At 34.4% G+C, this 6,938-nt stretch overlaps 1 protein-coding gene across 1 annotated transcript in view; it reads right to left on the bottom strand.

Moving 5' to 3' along the window:
* The window catches only part of SPAG16 (sperm associated antigen 16), a 1,101,632-nt gene that overhangs the window by 118,026 nt on the left and 976,668 nt on the right, over nucleotides 1–6,938 (bottom strand). The gene's annotated exons all lie outside the window — the stretch shown is intronic.

A 6,938-nucleotide genomic window follows, 5' to 3' on the forward strand; every position in this document is an offset into this window, starting at 1 on the left:
AAAAAAAAAAAAAAAAAAAAAAAAAAAAAAAAAAAGAAAGCTAGAGAAGTTGCGATTCTCCATTAAAAAAAAAAAGAAAACCAACTCAGGATTCATGAAAGACTTAAACATAAGAACTGAAACTGTAAAAATACTAGAAAAGAACATAGAAAAGACACTTTAGACATCAATCTTGACAAACATTTCAGGGCTGAGGCCCCAAAAGCACAGAGAACTATAACAAAAATAGACAAATGGGACTATTAAACTAGAGAGCTTCTACATAGTAAGGAAACAATCTGTGGAGTGAAGAGACAATCTATTGAATGGGAGAAAATATTTGCCAACTATTCATGCAATAAGAGACTAATATCCAAAATATACAAGAAACTCAACAATTAAAAAATCCTATTAAAAAGTGGGCTGAGGACATGCATGGACATTTATCAAAAAGAAATGATCAACTGGTATATGACAAAATGCTCACTGTTGCTAACCATCAGGGAAATGAAAATTAAAACCACAATGAGATATTACTTTACCCCCATTAGAATGGCTCTTACTAAAAAGACAAAAAAAAATTAGTAGATGCTGATGAGGATGTGAGGAGAAGGGAACTCATACATGTTGATGGGAATGTAAATTTGTATAACCACTATAGAAGACAGAATGTAGATTTCTCAAAAAAATCAGAAATAATACTACCATACGATCCCACAATCCAACTACTGGGTATTTATCTGAAGAAAAAGAAATATGTGTATCAAAGGGATACCTACACTTGCATGTCTTTGGAGCACTATTCACAATAGCAAAGATATAGAATGAACCTAATTGTCCATTAATGTATAAGTGGATTTTTAAAAATGCAGAATATATACACAGAGGAATACTATTTGGCCATTAAAAAAAAGAATAAAATGCAGCAACATGGATGGGAGTGGAAGTCATTACGTTAAGTGAGATAAGCCAGACACAGAAAGACAGATACCATATGTTTTCATTCATATGTGGGAGCTAAAAAAGTTGATCTCATGGCAACAATTATAGAATTATAGATGCCAGAGGCTAGGAAGGGTGGATGTGTGGGATTGGGGGGTAAACAGAGGTTGATTAGTGGGCACAGGCATACAATTAAATAGAAGAAATAAGCTCCAATATTCAAAAGCACAGCAGGGTGATTATAGTTAGCAACAAATGTATTGTATATTTCAGAGTAGTTAGAAGAGAGAGAGAGGACTTGAAATGTTACTAACACATGGAAATGATAAATACTCAAGGTGATGGATACTCAAAATAACTTGACTTGGTATTACCTATTCTACATATTTAACAACTACTAAAATACAAATATGTGAAGTATTTTGTTTCAATAAAAACACTTTATGCTAAGATTAATGAAAATTGTGCTTCTAAATTTCACACACACACTGATTTTTCAAGTACACAAGTCAAATCCATTTCCAAGATGTAATTTTCTATTGATACTGATACTTTCATCAAAATCAACTATGAATGTATTCAATTGTAATGATTAGACAGAAAAATCAATATTTTAAGATATTGAGACTCAAAAAAATAATTCTGCCTCAAATAGATGAGCAGATGAAAAGTATTGCAATTTCTGAAAGCCCACACTCAATTATGGTCTGATCAAGCTGCATTGGCAGGAAAATTCCACTCTTAGAGGATTGATTACTTTTAAAGAGATTTAATCTCTTTGGATTCATTTAACTACAAAGCACCACTCTTTAAAATGTGAATATATCAAATATAATAATAAATCTGCAAACTGTCAGCTTGTATTTTATTTCATAATGCCATTTCTATAATGGGATACAGAAAGAAATCACTGATAAGTTCTTAGAAAAGATAAAAGAAATGAAATTGAAAGAGTAATTTCTACTTTCAAATACTTTCAGTGCTTGTACAGATAGAGTTCAGCAATCATTCAATGTCAACATTTCAGTGGATATAATCAATAGGAAATGGTTTAGAAAGTAACAGGCCATGCATGATTCTGGCATTGTTAAATATGCAAGGAGGAAAGGTAAGTAAGGTTTATATTTTTCACGGTGTAATTATAAGATGTAGTGAATCTTATACCGAAATAAGTATGTAAATAAAGCACCTTTTCCAAAGAATTTTATTAATCTCTAGATATATCCTTTTAGTCTTAATTCATAGCCAATTCAGTAAATTTAAAATAATTAGAAAACACATTATGGCAGTTATAATTCAAATTAAGAGACAAGGAAGATGAGATTCATAAAAGTGATCCACCATTAGCCTATTATGGGTTAATATTAGCATTAATAATTTCATAGGTCTATCAAAGCTTTTTAGTGATTCTAATGCAGTCAGAGAATAGCAGAACAAGTTATCACTGTAATTTTTTTATTTTAATTAATTAATTATTTATTTATGAGACAGTGTCTCACCGTGTTGCCCAGGCCAGAGTGCAGTGGTACAACTGGCTTACTGTAACCTCTGCCTCCTGGGTTCGAGCAATTCTTGTGCGTCAGCCACTCAAGTATATAGGATTACAGGCTTGTGCCACTGCATCCAGCTTATGTTTATATTTTTAGTAGAGATAGAGTTTTGCCCAGTTGGCCAGGCTGGTCTCCAGCTTTTAGCTTCAAGTGATACGCCTGCCTTGGCCTCACAAAGTGCTGGGATTACAGGTGTGAGCCACCACACCCAGTCTGTTATTTTTAAAAAACACTATTTAGTCATTTATTGTAGTATTTGAGGTTTTACAGGGATTTTGGAGAAATAAGTTAGATAAGTATTCATATAAACTTTTTGGGATCCCTGAAGATTCTGTGTATGTGTATATGTGTGTGTATGAAGGGGTGAGAACACTTAAGATGTACCCTCTTAGCAAATTTCAGGCATACAATACAGTACTGTTAATATAGCCACACTGTTGTACATTAGATCTCCAGAGATATTCATCTTGCGTAACTGAAACTTTGTATCCCCAGACCAACATCTCCCTTACTTCCTTCACCACGCCCCAGCAACCACCATTCTGCCCTCTGCTTCTTGAGTTTCACTATTTTAGGTTCCATATAGAAATAATGTAGTATTTATCTTTCTGTATCTGGCTTACTTAGCATAATGTCAAGTGATGTACAAAAATTAACTCAAAATGGAATAAGACCTCCACATATTTCTGGAACTCATAAAACTACCAGAAGAAAACATAGGGAAAAAGCTAATTAACATTGGTTTGGACAATGACATTTTGGCTATGACCCTGAATGCACAGGCATCAAAAGCAAAAATAGGCAAGTCGGATTCCATCAAACTAAAAAGCGTCTGTTTTTAGCAATTTTATTTATTTTTCATTATTTACTTTTTGAGACAGCGTCTCACACTGCCACCTGGGCTGGAGTGCAGTGGCAGGATCTTGGCTCACTGCAATCTCTGCCTCTCAGGTTCAGGCAATTCTCCTGCCTCAGCCTCCCAGTAGCTGAGATTACAGACTCCCACTACCATGCCCAGCTAATTTTTTGTATTTTTAGTAGAGATGGGTTTTCACCATGTTGGCCAGGTTGGTCTTGAACTCCTGACCTTGTGATTCGCCCACTTCGGCTTCCCAAAGTGCTAGGATTACAGCCCAGCCAGCAATTTTAGTAGTTTCGTAGTTTTTAGTAGTTTTTCATTTGCACAGCAAATGAAACAACAGAATGAAAGAGAAACTTATGGATTGGGAAAAAATGTTTACAAGCCCTATGTCTGATAAAAGCTTAATATCCAAATATATAAGAAACTGGTACAACTCAATAGTTAAAAAAGGCCAGACGTGGTGACTCACACCTGTAATCTCAGCACTTTGAGAGGCCAAGGAGGGTGGATCATGAAGTCAGAAGATCAAGACCATCCTGGCTAACACGGTGAAACCCTGTCTCTACTAAAAATACAAAAAATTAGCTGGGCATGGTGGCAGGAGCCTGTAGTCCCAGCTACTTGGGAGGTTGAGGCAGGAGAATCGCTTGAACCCAGGAGTTGTAGGTTGTGGTGAGCTGAGATTTTGCCACTGCACTCCAGCCTGGGTGACAGAGAGAGACTCTGTCTCAAAATAAAATGAAAACTTTTTTAAAAAAAACAACCCTCAAATAATCTGATTAAACAACGAACAACAGAACTGAGTAGACATTTTTTCAAGGAAGGCATACAAATAGCCAACAGGTATATGAAAAGGTGCTATCATTGCTAATCATCAGGGAAATGCAACTGAAAAGCACAATGAGATATAATTTCTCACCTGTTAAACTGTCTATTCTCAAAAAAATAAAAGATACATGTTGGCAGAATATGAGGAAAGAGAACCTTTGTACAGCCATTATGGAAAACAGAATGGAAGTGCCTCAAAAAATTAAAAATAAATCTATAATAGAGCCAATAATCTCTTTCTTTGGATATATCCAAAGAAAGGAAATCAGTATATTAAAGAGACATTTGCACTCCCATGTTGATTGCAGTACTACTATTCATCATAGCTAAGACGTGAAATCAACCTAAGCATCCATCAGTGGATAAATGGATAGAGAAAATGTGGTTATACACAAATGTGCATGCACACACACATAGAACATTATTCAACCTTAAAAATGAGTTTATTGGATATAAGATAATTTGGTAATGACATCTGACTAGATTGGAAAAACTAAAAGACTTTCATATCCAATATTATGTAAGTTGAAAATGATTGATTTTCTGGACTTTTAACTTTCTGCATCTATAGATCTCAACAGAGCACTATGCAAAGACCTCTGAATGAATATACACTTTTTCTTTTTAGTAGACAAAAGGAGCAGAATGCTCCTGAGAGTCTCCTGCCTGAGGCTCTTTGATAGGTGCTATGGAGGTAGAGAAACATGAGACAGAATGCACCACCAGCAGGGTGTATATTATAACATTAATGCTCAGCCTAGTACTTAGAATCAATAACCAAAAATAGAAATATCATATAACTTAGTGCTAGATGCTATGTATAGATCTCAGTGTCCTGGAAAGTCAAAGAAGAAAAGAAGTCAAACTAAAGGAGAACTTAAAGGGATGAGATAAGCTGGGTTTTGGAGAACTGATACAATTTATGAAGACAAAGAGGAAAAGGAAGAGCAATATGACATGACAAAATAATCAGGCCTTATTAGTGACCTAGAAGAGAATCTTTCTGCTTTTTCTCATGAAGCAGTCTCTTTCAGAGGATATTCCCTGCAAGGTATTCACTTGCCCCCCAAAAGAAGGGTGCTATATAAGGATATGAGCTATTCATGAAATCTCTATTTAAGAATGTACAATGCTTATTTCTCAATGTTATCTGGAAGTCTCCTAACTGAAAAGCTCGCAAATCAATAGGATAAGTTTTTATTATTAATTAGTGTTCTCATGACAACATCTGAATGAATGCTTCCATTATGTTTTATTTAATAAATTACTGATTTCATTGCTCCTTTTATTCATTGGCAATTTAAAGAAGTTTATAATGTTAATTTCTTGTGTTTTTCTAAAGGTTAAATTCAAAGTGCTATTGTACAAATAAGCAGAGCCGGAGCTATCACAGAGGAGAAAGGAACTGGCTAAATATCCACATCCTTGGTGCTGTAGTGTTATGTGTGTACTTAAAGCAATTTGCTCATTAAACAGAAACTATTAGAGCAGCAAAAATTCTGCCAATATCAGCAGAAAGCATTAGTTTGGAATACAACCCTTCTTCTCAATTTTGGCTAATGTGGCAAGCTTTTTGTTTTTTATTTTTTGTAAAGCTAATTCTACACTTTTAAAAGGTAGTTTAGAGTATTATCTCCAGAGTGTGTCTTACTCCTCAACTTAATGTTTCTTTCTGTTTCCGCATTTGTAAATCGGGGGTAAAAATAGCATCAAACTTATAGGCTTTGTTGCAATTAAAGGAGTTAAGATATGTAATGTATTTAGAAATACCTAAAGTATTTAAAGGAGTGCAAATATGTGAAGTGTTATACAGTACTAACACAGGGTATGTATTTAACACCCTGTAAGTATTTGCTATTATTTTTGTGGTGGTTGTTGCTGCTGCCATTACTAAACAATAAATTAACAAAATTAACAAGAAGAGACTCAAATCTTTACCCTTTTAAGAAGACTGGTTCACACATGCTATTATGATAATAATTCAGGCAAGATAAACAAATTGCCCAGGCAGTAAACCTGTGTACAATCAATTTACTGACAGAAGACTGGTGGGCCCTGCCATTATTAATAATTACTAATAATTACCACAGTTACATACTTTTATGCATTTGCTAGGCTGCATCTTTTCTTACATATATAATTTTTTAGTGTATTGGTTGCTGTCATCTATGCATCTCACGCTGACTCAGTATCGGAGTTAGGTAGAAGCTCCTGTCAATTTTTCATCTGAACCTGCTGTGATCCTTTTTGTCTTTTCTCAGCAAATCTGTCAGTCCAAGGTAAAGGCTTCTTCCACCTATTTTGAAAATCCCTTACACTACTATACATAATATGTCAACTTTAAGGAACCTACATAGCGTCTCACAGTTTTGGAGTGGATATTATGAGACTTGAAATCTGGCTTCAGCACTTGTTGCTAATTACTTCACATATCCTAAGTTAGCCATTTAAATTGACCTCAAATCTGGCTTTTGTATATTGAGGAGATATATTACAAGGTTTCTGTGGTCTTTTCTGCTAGAATATTTTCATTCTAAGATTGTAGAAAAAATTAATTAAAACACTAAAAAACAGTGTCTCTTGACATTCTTAGTCAAAATCAAGAATATATCTGGAAAACGATGTCCTGTTAGAATAGGTAGCCAGGGTCGCTAGGAAATCATGCAATTCTCAGATAAAACTTCCTCTGTATTTAGAAGAAATACTATTGACTAAACACAGATGTTTTATACAACAAATTAATATTAATCTTAGGAAATACTGAAATGACAGATTTG

Source organism: Cebus imitator, unplaced genomic scaffold, assembly GCF_001604975.1.
Source record: "Cebus imitator isolate Cc_AM_T3 unplaced genomic scaffold, Cebus_imitator-1.0 Scaffold89, whole genome shotgun sequence".
In the NCBI taxonomy this organism is placed as follows: Eukaryota; Metazoa; Chordata; class Mammalia; order Primates; family Cebidae; genus Cebus; species Cebus imitator.